Source organism: Geotrypetes seraphini, chromosome 5, assembly GCF_902459505.1.
Source record: "Geotrypetes seraphini chromosome 5, aGeoSer1.1, whole genome shotgun sequence".
NCBI classification, from domain to species: domain Eukaryota; kingdom Metazoa; phylum Chordata; class Amphibia; order Gymnophiona; family Dermophiidae; genus Geotrypetes; species Geotrypetes seraphini.
The window spans coordinates 127,618,647-127,633,752 of NC_047088.1; positions in this window are offsets into that span (position 1 = coordinate 127,618,647).

A 15,106-nucleotide genomic window follows, 5' to 3' on the forward strand; every position below is an offset into this window, starting at 1 on the left:
GACACTCCATTCCTCGCCTCTTCATCACATTTTTAAACAGTGGGGACCGTCTCAGATAGACCTCTTTGCAGCCCCACAACTACAAACTGCCTCAATTCTGCTACAGGATATACTCTCCTCATCGCCTCGAAGCAGATGATTTTCTTCTGAAATGGACGAATCTTTTCCTATATGCATTCCCTACATTTCCTCTCATTCTCAAGACTCTGGTCACGTTGAAGAATGGTCATGCCACCATGATTCTAATTGCTCCTCCTATTTCAACTCAGCAGCAGGGAGCCATACCGTATACCAGTTTTTCCTTCTCTGCGTCCACAGAGTCAAGGATCTCTGCTTCATCCCATCTTGCAGTCTCTATACCTGACAGCTTGGTATCTCTCAACATAACCCCTCTTCAGTTTTCGCAATTTGTAAGAGATGTTTTAGAAGCTTCTAGGAAGCCTCCCACTAGACAATGCTATCACCACAAATGGACTAAATTTTCTACGTGGTGTTTTTTCTCCTCATAAGGAGCCTCAGCATTCCTCCTTATCTTCTAGTTTGGACTACCTTTTGCACTTATCCAATTCTGGCCTCAAGTCTACATCTACTTGAGTCCATCTCAGTGCAATTGTGGCTTTCCCTCATCCTATTGAAGGGAAACCCCTCTCTTCTCATCCGGTGGTTTCCAGATTCATGAAAGGACTTTTCAATGTCAAACCTCCTCTCAAACCACCTCCTGTGGTTTGGGACCTCAATGTTGTCCTTTCTCAACTGATGAAGCCTCCATTTGAACCAATTGATAAGGCTCATCTGAAGTATATCACTTGGAAAGTGGTGTTTCACATAGCCCTCACTTCTGCTCGACGAGTCAGTGAGCTGCAAGCTTTAGTTGCTGATCCACCTTTCACGGTGTTCCATCATGATGAGGTGGTTCTTCGTACTCATCCTAAATTCCTCCCTAAAGTGGTCTGGGAATTTCATCTCAACCAATTCATTGTTCTTCCAGTGTTTTTTCCAAAGCCTCATTCTCATCTTGGAGAAGTTGCTCTTCATACTCTGGACTGTAAACGTGCTTTGGCCTTCTATTTAGAACGCACCAAACCACAAAGAACTGCTCCTCAACTTTTTGTCTCCTTCGATCCAAATAAGTTGGGACATCCTATTTCTAAGCGTACCATCTCCAACTGGATGGCTGCTTGTATCTCATTCTGCTAAGTCCAGGCTGGATTACCCCTACACAGTAGAGTCACAGCCCATAAACTCAGAGCAATGGCAGCTTCAGTAGCTTTTCTCAGATCTGCACTGATTGAGGAAATTTGTAAGGCTGCTACTTGGTCCTCGGTTCATACCTTCACTTCTCACTATTGTCTGGATACTTTCTCCAGACGGGATGGACAGTTTGGCCAAACAGTATTACAAAATTTATTCTCCTAAATTGCCAACACTCCCACCATCCCATTCTGGTTAGCTTGGAGGTCACCCATATGTGAAAATAGGCTGCCTGCTTGTCCTGAGATAAAGCACAGTTACTTACTGTAACAGGTGTTATCCAGGGACAGCAGGCAGCTATTCTCACAACCCACCCACCTCCCCTGGTTGGCTTCTCTGCTAGCTATCTGAACTGAGGAGACGTGCCCTACGCTGGGCAGGAAGGCACTCGTGCATGCGCAGTGCGGTCGACTCGAAACTTCGAGTTTCTTCAAGCAAATCTGCTTGTGAGGCGTCCGCATCCGGGCTTCGTCGATGACATCACCCATATGTGAGAATAGCTGCCTGCTGTCCCTGGATAACACCTGTTACGGTAAATAACTGCTTTTTAGAGGCTTCTAGGAAGCCTGCCACTAGACAATGCTACCACCAAAAATGGACTAGATTTTCTATGTAGTGCATCTCTCACGATAAGGAGCCTCAAGATTCTTCCTTATCTTCTGTTCTAGATTATCTTTTGCACTTATCCACCTCTGGTCTCAAGTCTACATCGATCAGAGTCCATCTCAGTGCAATTGCTGCTTTCCATCAGCCTATTGAAGGGAAACCCCTCTGCTCATCCGGTGGTTTCCAGATTAATGAAAGGACTTTTCAATGTCAAACCTCCTCCAGTGATTTGGGATCTCAATGTTGTTCTTGCTCAGTTGATGAAGCCTCCATTTGAACCAATGTCTACGGCTCATCTGAAGTATCTCACTTGGAAAGTGGCGTTTCTCATTGCCCTCACATCTGCTTGAAGAGTCAGTGAGCTGCAAGCGTTAGTTGCTGATCTACCTTTCACAGTTTTCCATCATGACAAGGTGGTCCTCCGTACTCATCCTAAATTCATATCTAAAGTGGTTTCAGAATTCCATCTCAATCAATCTATTGTACTTTCAGTGTTTTTTTCCAAGGCCTCATTCTCATCCTGGAGAATCAGCTCTTCATACTCTGGACTGTAAACGTGCTTTGGCCTTCTACTTGGAATGCACCAAACCACACAGAACTGTTCCTCAACTTTTTGTCTCCTTCGATCCAAACAAGTTGGGACATCCAATCTCAAAGCGTACCATCTCCAACTGGATGGCTGCTTGAATCTCTTTCTGCTATGCCCTGGCTGGATTACAACTACAGAGTTGAGTCACATAAAGTCAGAGCAATGGCAGCTTCAGTGGCTTTCCTCAGATCCACACCTATTGAGGAAATTTGCAAAGCTGCAATCTGGTCCTCGGTTCATACTCTCACTTCTCACTGTTGTCTGGATGTTTTCTCCAGACGGGATGGCCATTTTGGCCAGATAATATTACAAAATTTATTCTCCTAAATTGCCAATATTCCCTCCATCCCATTTTTGGTTAGCTTGGATGTCACCCATATGTGAGAATAGGCTGCTTGCTTGTCCTGGGATAAAGCACAGATACTTACTTTAACATTTGTTATCCAGGGACCTCAGGCAGGTATTCTCACAACCCACCCACCTCCCCTGGTTGGCTTCTCTGCTAGCTATCTGAACTGAGGAGACTCGCCTTTCGCTGGGTGGAATGGCACTTGTGCATTCACGGTGCGGCTGACTCAAGTCTGCTGGATGATGTCACCCATATGTGAGAATAGCTGCCTGCTGTCCCTGGGTAACAACTGTTATAGTAAGTAACTGTGCTGTTTAGTGGGAGCATTTCATTCATTCTATTTCCAGTTCACTGTTTATTCAGTCCCTTTTCAACTAATTCTCCTTTGTTTTCTTTTCAGCATATATATGAAAAGACCTGCATCTGTTCGCCTATCTCTCAGTAAAATTTTGCCAGTATAAAAGGTTTTGTGAAAGAATCTTTGCCTTTCAGGCAGATAAATTAAATATTTGTCTTGCCCAGTTTGTGTTAAAAGCCTCTTCTTACCTGGATTTTAGAAAACAGATAACTCAATTATTCAATAGGCTAGGGTCTTAATACTTTTTTATATTTTTATCTTGCTTTGTAAAATTCTCCGCATTCTTTTATACTGCATGTACTTTATATTTTATGTATTTATGTATTTATTTATTTTATTTATTCGATTTTTAGCCCGTCCTCCCAAAGGAGCCCAGAACGGGTTACAAAGTACATCCATAATAATCCAGACAGAGCAGAGATGACAGTTTACATAAATTACAATATAGATGACAGTTTACATAAATTACAATATAAACATGACAATAAAACATATGTACTAAGTAGCATCTGGTGAGATTAAGTGACATAGTGTGTTGACTGGGTGACATTTCAGGGTGAATGACTTTAAGGCGCTGGGTTAGTAAAGAGGAAGGTTTTCACGGCCTTCCTGAAGTTCCAGAGTCCATCTAGTGATCTGACAGGAGGGATTGTGTGCCAAAGTTTGGGTATGAAATGTGAGTAGGAGCGTTTGCGGGCGGTTTCAGTTTTGAGGGAGCGGCCAGAAGGTATCCCTGATTTCTTCCACTAGATGCCTTCAATTGCTGTCTTTTTAAATAACTAGTTAACTGGATTATTTTTTAGACATGGGTGTAAAAGGGAAGCAATGTTGTGTAATGGATAAACCGGGAAATCCTGTAAGTGTTAATTAATTGTTCAAAATTATTGAATCTGTTTCAATAATAGTCAGATGTTTGAACAACTGAGCACATGTTGGAAGGACATTGCAGAGGGTAGGTATTTTAGCAGACAAGACAGTAGTTGCCGCATCAAAGTTGTGCAAGACACAAATTGTGTCTCTTAATAGTGCTTCATTCAAATCTAAAAGCAGCCTCTGCAGTTTTTTATCACTATTCTCAGCCAGTTGTTTCATGTTTCAAGTTTAATTAATTTTAATATACCGACCATCAACGTGCACCTGGCTGGTTTACAATGCTAAAAATGAAAGTTTAAAATAAATTTTGTAGGGGGGAAATGTGAACATTAAATAGGCAAATTACAAATATGAACATGAGCTTGAGGGTAAAGGGGGAGGGGAAAGTTAATAATTATATCACTAAAAACAAATTAATTAAAGGGAAGAGGGGGGAAGGATAAAACACCAGGAATGGGGATCTCTTCTTTAAAGCAGTTTGTGTTTATTTTGCTAGCTATTGGAAAGGAAATATTTAGAAGCTATGGTATGTCTTGGAATAAGAACGTTTTTAGTTTAGTCTTGAATTTGTTGAGTGAATTTTCGAGGCAGAAGGCATGGCATTCCATAAAGTTGGAGCTACAACGGAAAAGTTAGTTTTTCTAGTGTAGTAGAATTCTTTGATGGAAGGTATAAGAAATGCCTTCACCGGATCAGACTTTAGGTCCATCTAGTCCAGTGACCCGCACACGCAAAGGCCAAGCTAGGTGCTCCCTGATGGAGACCCTGTTTACCCGTATCCTTCAATGTGATTCGCAAGAAGGTGTGCGTCCAATTTGCCCTTGAATCCCAAATTCTGATCAGCCGATCTAAGGGTACGGGGAGGGCAAAAGGGAATAATGAGTTTATCAAGAAAAGATGGGAGATGCAAAAGTTTGATTTTTAAGACCAGCATTAAAGTTTTATAGGTGATGCGGTGGGTGATGGGTAGACAGTGAGCTTCTCGCAGAAGAGGAATAACATGATCATATTTCCCAACCTTATAGATAAGTTTGATTACTGTATTTTGATGAGCTTCAGACAACGTAATTCTTTTTGAGTAATTCCATTGTATTTCCATTGTATATCTAAAAGCAGCCAAGTTTCCAAGTTTATTAGTTCTTAATATCCCGACCATCAAACAAATATCTGGCCGGTTAACAATAAAATTAAATAAGAGATTAAAAATAGTAACGAGAAATTAAAGATTGTAGAAAGTGCATAGGAATATCTGAATTTAACATAAATGACGAAGACTAGACAAACTAGAAAGTGAGGGTAGTGGGGGAGGAGTGGGAAAAAGTTACATTGTTTAGATGAAATGGAGAAAGTGGGGGAAGGGATAAAACGTAAGGGTGAGGGCATGTTGTGGTTATATATACTTGTATTTCCATTGTAAATCTTTTTTTTGTTTAAATCTTTATTGATTTTTAAACTTTGATAGTGCAATACAATTGGTAAATCATAAATACTGCATAAAACGCACTAATAACTATACAATTATTACATTAAACAATCATTTACTCCCATCCTCATCTTAATTATTAATACAATAATACATATGATGTGATTTCAAAATTATAATTAAATAATTTAACTCCTCAATGTACATTTCCCTTCCCCCACTCACTCACCCTCCTTCCCTGGATGTGTAAAGAAATCTAATGAAAAGGGAAGAAACATGACTCTTGCTGTAATGCAACAAAAGTAGTCAATGGACTCCATACATCATTAAAGGATTTACTAGTCCCCAAACGTTCCACCATCATTCTTTCATACTTATATGTGGTACACACATTTACCCACCAAAAAGTATAATTAATCCTGTCATGGTTCTTCCAATTATGTGTGATCAGTTGAACATCTATTCTTGTCATGATCAGGAAAAGGTGACTTTTATACTTGTCTAAAGTAGGCTTAACATGAAGTAATGTACCACAAAGTAGCCTCATAGGATAAGGGGATAGATGACCCAAGAATGAGATTTATTTCCATTGTAAATCTAAAAGCAGCCTCTGCAGTTTTTTTTATCACTATTCTCAGCCAGTTGTTTAAGTTGTGGTAGGTCTTGAGATAATGATTCTAGCATTTTATAGATGCTGTTCCATCTCACTGGAACAGCCTGCTTAAGCTTGTGTTGCATTCTTGAATGCTTGACTTGTTTGACAGTGTCTCTTGTGAGATTTATCAGCCCACTTACATCAGCAGCTAGAGAATCAGAGCCATTGTGCTTCAGTCTATGACCCAACACAAGATTCAAATTGTGGTCTATGCATGATAACCACTGTTGATCCTTGAACGCAGCTTTAACATTAGCTCCATTGTCAGTAGTATAGACATCCTGATGATAAGCCCCAAACTCTTCTAAGATTTCTTTGACAGTAGATCTAATATTAGCTGCAGTGTGCTTATGAAGCAGAGTTCTGGTAATCGAGGGGGGGGGGGCGGGTCTTGGGCACCTGGGCCAACCATGGCTCTGGGCCCCTCAGGGTGCAATGGGAAGGCCCACTATTTTGAAGAGGCAAGCCTGCCAGTAAGAGGGAATAGGCATCCCTCTTGCCAATCTTTTCATTCCAGACTTCCAGTCATGGGGCATGGGGGTGTCGTGGTTGTTCAGGCGTTGGGGGGGTGGCCTTCAGGCAGGAGGGAGTGGGTATTTGGCAGGTGTTGAAAACATTTGGCAGGGGTTGAAAACATGCAAGCAGACTTCCTCATTTGACAAGTTCTGGATCCAGGAGAATGGTCTTTTTCCCAAAGATCATTCTGTCTTATAGTGCAGTACTGGGGCAAACCACAAATGGACTTGATAGCTTCAGCCAAGAACTCGAAAGTCAGGCACTTCATCAGTCAAAGGACAGAATCAGGAAGCATGAATACAGGATGTCCGGGGTGGTACTTGGAAAGACCTCCCAGGAAAGGGACTTGGGAGTTCTGATCAACAAGTCCATGAAGCCATATGTACAATGTGCTGCAGTGGCGAAAAGGGCGAACAGAATGCTAGGAATGATCAAGAAGGGGATCACGTACAGTTTGAAGAAGGTGTACCGGGCCATGGTGCACCCTCACCTGGAGTACTGTGTCCAGCACTGATTGCCGTACATGAAGAAGGACACTGTACTACTTGAAAGGGTCCAAAGAAGAGCGACTAAAATGGTTAAGGGGATGGAGGAGTTGCCATTAAGTGAGAGATTGGAGAAGCTGGGCCTCTTCTCCCTTGAAAAGAGGAGACTGCGAGGGGACATGATCAAAACATTCAAAATACAGAGAAAGACTTAGTAGAGAAAGACAGATTTCACCCTCTCCAAAGTAGGGAGAACATGAGGACACTCTCTAAAGTTGAAAGGGGATAGATTCCGTACAAACGTAAGGAAATTTTTCTTCACCCATAGAGTGGTAGAAAACTGGACGCTCTTCCGGAGTCTGTTATAGGGGAAAACACCCTTCAGGGTTTCAAGACAAAGTTGGACAAGTTCATGCTAAACTAGTGAGACTGGACTCATTTAGAGCACTGGTCTTGACCTAGGGGCCGCCGCGTGAGCGGACTGCTGGGCAGGATGGACCACTGGTCTGACCCAGCAGTGGCAATTATTATGTTCATATGCAGATGCATTGGTTTAGCCCTGGCCAGCTCAAGAGCTCCCTTAAGTGTTCCCTTCGTGGCCTCTGGTTGATTGAGTCATCTGTAGGATAGCATTGCATCCAAGATTGGTGATCCTAGTGGCTCCTGACTATCTTTGCCATCCGTGGTATGCGGATGTCCATTTTCAATGAGACAGGAAGATCAAGCTTCCTCTTTATTGTGACCTCCTCAGTCAGGGACCGGTTATAGAGAACCCATAGTGCTTTGGTTTTTCAGCATGGCTCCTGAGTGCTTATCCTTGCTGAAGCGTGGATATTCTGATGTGGTCAGCTCAACTCTTTTGAAGTCCAGGAAACCTTCTACTATGGCTTTTTATGCCAAAACATGGAAGGATTTTCAGCAGTGGTGTGCCAAAGACCAGGTGGAGCCGGTGAGGGCACAATTCCAGTGGTTATGGCTTTCCTTCAGGCAGGTTTAGATAAGGGTTTGATAGTGGCAGGTCTTTCATAACATAATATAACATTGGATTTCTAGACCGCATAACCTTAAAGTTCAGTGCGGTTTACAAAAGTTACATAATTACAAAGGAAGGAAACAATAGAAATCTAATCGACCAAATATTTTGAAAAAATATAAGTCTTCAATTGTTTTCTGAAATGTTCATAGGAATGAGATGTAAATAATAGCGGTCGGAAATTGTTATCATAGAAAGCTGCTTGAAATGAGAGATTATGATCATGATATTTCTTGCTTTTACAACCTTTAACAGAGGGAAATTCAAGAAAGGTATGCAATCTTCTACTGTTCTTTTGAGAAGCTACTAAAAATCTGTCAAATAAGTAGAGTGGGGTCAGGCCAAAGGTAGCTTTGTAACAAACAACCCAGTTTGAAGATTATACAAGCATCCACAGGGAGGCAATGCAGTTCATGGTTAAAAGGGGTTATGTGATCGAACTTCTTCAGACCATAGATTAATCTTACCGCAGTATTCTGAATCAATTTCAGTCTAGCCATATTTTCTTGGTACTAGTTATATAAACAATATTACAGTAATCCAGAAGACTCAATAATGACTGGACCAAAAGTCTAAATGCAGACATTTCAAAGTATGGTCTAATAGTACATAACTTCCATAATGTGTAATATCTCTTTTGGACCACAGCATCGATCTGATTTTTCATAGTTAAATGTTGATCAAAAACAATTCACAATATTTTAATGGACAAATAAATTTATATTGAGTTATGTTTAACATAATACTGTAGATGGTTCATGGGGGGTCTTTTGAGAAGAAGCAAAAAAGAATTTAGTCTCATCATGATTTAAATTCTGACATCCATGAATCCATTAAACTCAGGACAACTTCAGTAGTGTGAGTGATATTGGTCACTGTTGTGCTACATGGAATGATGATTGTAATGTCATCAGCGTAACTGAATAGTTTTATACCTAGGTTACTGAATTTGAAGCCTAGAGAGGAAAGATACACATTAAACAGTGTAGGTGAAAGTGGAACTCTGGGGAACTCCACATGGATTCTTCCAGGTGGTAGAAAAAGCATTATTAAATCTAACCTGGTATAAACGAGATTCGAGTAATCCTTTGAACCAAGAGAATACTTTACCATGGATCCCAAAGGCATCTAAACATTCCAGTAATTTGGTATGGTCAACCAGATCAAAGCTGCTGCTCAAGTCAAATTGAAGAACAAGCGCATTGCTACTTTTACTCAGTAAGCTATTTAGATAGTCCAACAATGTAGCCAATACTGTCTCTGTGCTGAAATGAGATCTAAAACCTGATTGAGAATCATGCAATAGAGTGTTGCTCCATGTATTTTGATAACTGAATTTGGACCAAACCCTGCATGATTTTTACGAGAAAAAAAAAGGGATAGATGCAACTGGTCTATAATTAGATGGTAAAGAAGATGGTTCTTTAATGTTTTTAACAGTGGCGTACCTAGCATATGTGACACCCAGGGCCCATCATTTTTTGGCACCCCCCATCTGTATGAAAAACATGATTTTTAGTAACAAGCCACACGTCACACATGAGTACCTAGGAAAAGGCAGCATCTTACATACTGCAGTGAGCAGTACAACATCAATACACCCATTGTAAAACTAAACAAGCCAGACTAGTACAGATAAATCCTACACCGTCAATCCTAACAGAAAACCATGTCTTTAGAACACACAGAACATAGAAAACACCTTCGCCTAGTATGGAATATGTCATCACAAACTAACCCCTCCCCCTTTTACAAAACTGTAGTGTGGATTTTAGCCACAGTGGTAACAGCTCTGACGCTCATAGATTTCTGAGCATCAGAGCTGCTACTACCATGGCTGGCACTAAAAAACACTCCACAGTTTTGTAAAAGGGGGGATAAAATAGAAATACATAGACAAAGGTTAAATTGAACCAGCAAGAAGCTAGACTCTGCATACAGTGCAACACCACAGAAACAGTGACACATGTCTCCTAAAGCAATAAATAAATAGAAAATTTTTGTTCTACTTTTGTCTTCTCTGGTTTCTGCTTTCCTCATCTTTTCATTCAATTCCTTCCATCCACTGTCTCTCTTCTCTCTGCGTCTTCCATTTGCTCTGTTACTGTGCCTCTCCCTTTCTCCCCCCTTCCAAATTGGCCTGGCACCCATCTTCCCTCCGCTTCCCCCATAGTCTGGCATCTCTGTCTTCTTCCCTGCCAGCGTCTTCTCCCCACTCTCTCTTCCCCATGTCCTTTCAGCGTCCTCCCCACTCTGTCTTCCCCATGTGCTTTCAGCGTCCTTCTCCCCCCTCTGTCTTCCCCATGTCCTTTCAGCGTCCTTCTCCCCACCTCTCTTCCCCATGTGCTTTCAGCATCCTTCTCCCCCTCTGTCTTCCCCATGTGCTTTCAGGGTCCTTCTCCCCCCCTCTGTCTTCCCCATGTGCTTTCAGCGTCCTCCCCCTCTGTCTTCCCCATGTGCTTTTAGCATCCTCTCCCTCTGTCTTCCCCATGTGCTTTCAGCGTCCTTCTCCCCCTCTGTCTTCCCCATGTGCTTTCAGTGTCCTTCTCCCCCCTCTGTCTTTCCCATGTGCTTTCAGCGTCCTTCTCCCCCCTCTGTCTTCCCCATGTGCTTTCAGCGTCCTCCCCCTCTGTCTTCCCCATGTGCTTTCAGCATCCTTCTCCCCTGTTCTGTCTTCCCCATGTGCTTTCAGCGTCCTTCTCCCCCTGTCTTCCCCATGTGCTATCAGCGTCCTCCCCCCTCTGTTTTACCCATTTCCCTTCAGCGTCTTTTCCTCTCCACCCCAGCTTTCCTCCCTTTCTCCCTCCCTGCCCCTTACCTTCGTGGCGCATTCACCCCCCCAAACAAGCCCGATCCGACAAACCTCCCTGCCCTGTGGCCGGAGGAGTGTGTGGCACAGTGGTTGGCTCTACAACCTCAGCACCCTGGGGTTGTGGGTTCAAACCCCGCGCTGCTCCTTGTGACCCTGGGCAAGTCACTCAGTCCTCCATAGCCCCAGGTACATTAGATAGATTGTGAGCCCACCGGGACAGATAGGGAAAATCCTTGAGTACCTGATTGTAAAAACCGCTTAGATAACCTTGATAGGCGGTATATAAAATCCTAATAAACTTGAAACTTACAGCAGCCGGAGCGTTGTAGTTACATTTGGCTGCTGTAAAGGTCGTCTCTGATGCAACTTCCAGCTGCTGTAAGAAGGTAATTTAGACTCGTGGCCACGAAGGTAAGGGGCAGGGAGGGAGAAAAGGAGCTGTTTTAAGACCATTCACCGCTGAATTTTCCAGACCTGGCCGGCTGTGTACCCCCCTTAAACCTGCACCTGGGGTGGAACGCCCTCCCCCCTTGGTGCGCCACTGGTTTTTAATTATTGGAATAATGATTGTTACCTTTGTCTTATGGAAACTTTCCTTTGCCTAAGGAGTCAGGTAGCCATTCTAAGGTACAATATGATTTTGCACACAGTGGTTCCAATTTGCTGATGGCATTTCCAGATGTGACCAGATTTCTCAGAGGTATTCTTTGCTTGCGTTCTCCTTTGCATCAACCTTTTCCTATGTGAATCATAATATTGTTCTGCAGGATCTTATGGAAGCCCCTTTTGAGCCGCTAAAGGATGCTATGCTTTTGGATCTGACAATCAAGACTCTTTCTCGTGGCTATTGTCTTCACATGGCCGCATTTCAGAGCTTCAGGCTCTTTTGTATAGAGTCCTTTCTGCAGTTCACAGACTCAGGAGTTGTTCTCCATACTGTCCCTTCCTTTGTGCCAAGGGTGGTTTCAGATTTTCATGTCAATCAGGAAGTTCATTTACCTGCTTTTCGTTCCCCGGGGTCGACGCGAGAAGATCAAATCTTGTGCAGATTGGACATGCAAAGAGTCTTCCTCCACTATTTGAAGAAAACTAATGATAATCTCCTTTCCGATCATCTCTTTGTTATGACGACCTAGCCTCGCCAAGGTAGGCCAGCATCTAAGGCTTCTATCGCCCATTGAATCCATATGGACATTTTGTCGACTTACATTGCCCATGGCAAATAGCTGCCAGTTTCTGTCAAGGGCTACTCAACCAGAAGTGTTGCTGCTTTGTGGGCAGAAGCTCAAGCAGTTCCTCCAGATGAAATTTGCAGGGCAGCTATTTAGTCTTCTCTTTATATCTGTACTAGATTTTACCAAGTGGATGTGGTGACTCATTCTGATACCACTTTTGGAACCTCGATGTTGAAGGCAGGCTCTTCTGTCCCTCCCTAGACGATGCTATTGCTTTGGTACATCACCTTGCATATAGAATCTGGAAGGTACGTATCAGAATGGAAGATTAACATAAGAACATAAGCAATGCCTCCGCCGGGTCAGACCATAGGTCCATCCTGCCCGGCAGTCCGCTCCTGCGGCGGCTCAAACAGGTCACGACCCGTCTGAATCACCAGAAGGGGCTCCCTTGCCACCTTGGTTTCTCATTGAAGTCCTATCTTCCCATCGAAGTCCTAACCCTCCGGTCTTGCACATGCACAACCTGGTTGGGTTTCTATACTTATTACCTGGTTAGCTTTCTATACTTGTGTTACATCCCAGCTCCTCCCTCAGTATCCCACGATCCCTTTATCCCTCAAGAATCCGTCCAATCCCTGTTTGAATCCCTGTACCGTACTCTGCCTGATCACTTCCTCCGGTAGCGCATTCCAAGTGTCCACGACCCTTTGGGTGGAAAAAAACTTCCTTGCATTTGTTTTGAACCTATCTCCCTTCTCCGAATGCCCCCTGGTACTTGTTGTCCCCTTCAGTCTGAAGAATCTGTCCCTGTCCACCCTCTCTATGCCCCTCATGATCTTGAAGGTCTCTATCATATCTCCTCTGAGCCTCCTTTTTTCCAGAGAGAAGAGCCCCAGCCTATCCAACCTCTCGGCGTATGGGCAGTGTTCCAGCCCTTTTACCAGTTTCGTTGCTCTCCTTTGGACTCTCTCAAGTACCGCCATGTCCTTCTTGAGGTACGGCGACCAATACTGAACGCAGTATTCCAGATGTGGACGCACCATCGCTCGATACAATGGCTTGATGACTTCCCGTGTCCTGGTTGTTATGCCCCTCTTTATGATGCCCAGCATCCTGTTGGCTTTTTTCAAGGCTGCTGCGCACTGTGCAGATGGCTTCAGTGATGCATCCACCAGCACACCCAAGTCTCTCTCAAGTCTGCTGTCTCCCAACAATGCCCCCCCCAATTTGTAGTTGAACAACGGGTTCTTTTTCCCTATATGCATGACCTTGCATTTTTCCACATTAAAGTGCATTTGCCATTTGTTTTCCCAGTCTTCCAGCTTGTCCAGGTCCCTTTGCAGGTCCTCACACTCCTCCCTGGACCTAACTCTGCCGCACAGTTTGGTATCGTTTGAAAATTTTATAACCTCGCACTTTGCCTCCTTTTCCAGGTCATTGATAAATATGTTGAAGAGTAACGGCCCCAGCACCGATCCCTGTGGCACACCGCTTGTGACTCCCCACCAGTCAGAATATTGGCCCTTCACTCCGACCCTCTGCAGTCTACCCGACAACCAGTGCTTGATCCATCTGTGCACATCCCCTCCCACCCCGTGGTTCCACAGCTTCCTAAGCAGCCTTTCATATGGCACCTTGTCGAAAGCCTTTTGAAAATCGAGGTAAATGATGTCTATGGGTTCCCCATTGTCCACCCGACTGCTTATTCCCTCAAAGAAGTACAGAAGGTTCGTTAGGCACGATCTTCCCTTACAGAATCCGTGCTGGCTTGTTCTCAGTAGGCCATTCCTCTCGATGTGCTCGCAAATGCCGTCCTTGATCATAGCTTCCACCATCTTCCCTATAATTGAAGTCAGGCTCACCAGCCTGTAGTTCCCGGAGTCACCCCTCGATCCCTTCTTGAAGATAGGTGTGACATTCGCCAATTTCCAGTCCTCTGGTACCTCACCAGTTTTCAAGGATAGGTTGCAAACATGCTGGATTGTGTCCGCTATTTCTTGTCTTAGTTCCTTCAGAACCCTTGGGTGGATCCCGTCCGGGCCCGGTGATTTACCGCATTTTAACCTGTCTATCTGTTTGAGGACATACTCCTTACTTTCCTCTATGTGCTCCAATTTTTCGGCCTGTTCCCCACTCATGAGCTCCTCTGAGTCCGGTATATTAGATGTGTCTTCGCTCGTGAAAACCGACGAGAAGAACGTGTTCAACCTCTCAGCTACCTCTTTATCCTCCTTAATCACTCCCTTCCTATCCCCATCGTCCAACGGCCCCACCTCCTCTCTCGCTGGTCGATTCCCCTTTACGTAACTGAAGAATGCCTTGAAGTTTTTCGCCTCCCTGGCCAGCCCCTCTTCGTATTCCCCTTTCGCTTTTCTAACCTCTTGGTGGCATTCCTTTTGGCATTTCCTGTGCGCCTGGTGATTTTCCTCTGTTGGGTCCTTTTTCCATCTCTGGAAGGATACTTTTTTGTCATTTATTGCCCTCTTTACTTCAGTTGACATCCAAACCGGGTCCTTTGATCGCTTATTCTTGCAGCCTTTCCTGAAACTGGGGACGTACATTCTTTGTGCTTCCTGCAGGGTGTCCCTGAATAGGGTCCAGGCGCTTCCCACAGTCTCCATCCTAAAGATGTTTCTGAGCTTCCTCCCCACCATTTCCCTCATAGCAACATAGTTCCCTTTCTTGAAGTTGAGCGCAGTTGTTGCGGTTCTCCTTACTATGGGTGTCCCCCTTTCTAATGTGAATCTGATCGCGTTGTGATCACTGTTGCCTAGTGGTCCTCCCACTTCTACCCCTCTTGCAGGCCCCCCTAATCCGTTTAGGATAAGGTCAAGAGTAGCACCCCCTCGCGTCGGTTCTTTGACTAGTTGCTCCATGAAGCAGTCCCTCACAGCTTCTACAAATCCTGTTTACCTAGTGCAGTTGGAGTGACCCGTACTCCAGTCTATTCCCGGGTAGTTGAAATCCCCCATCACTGT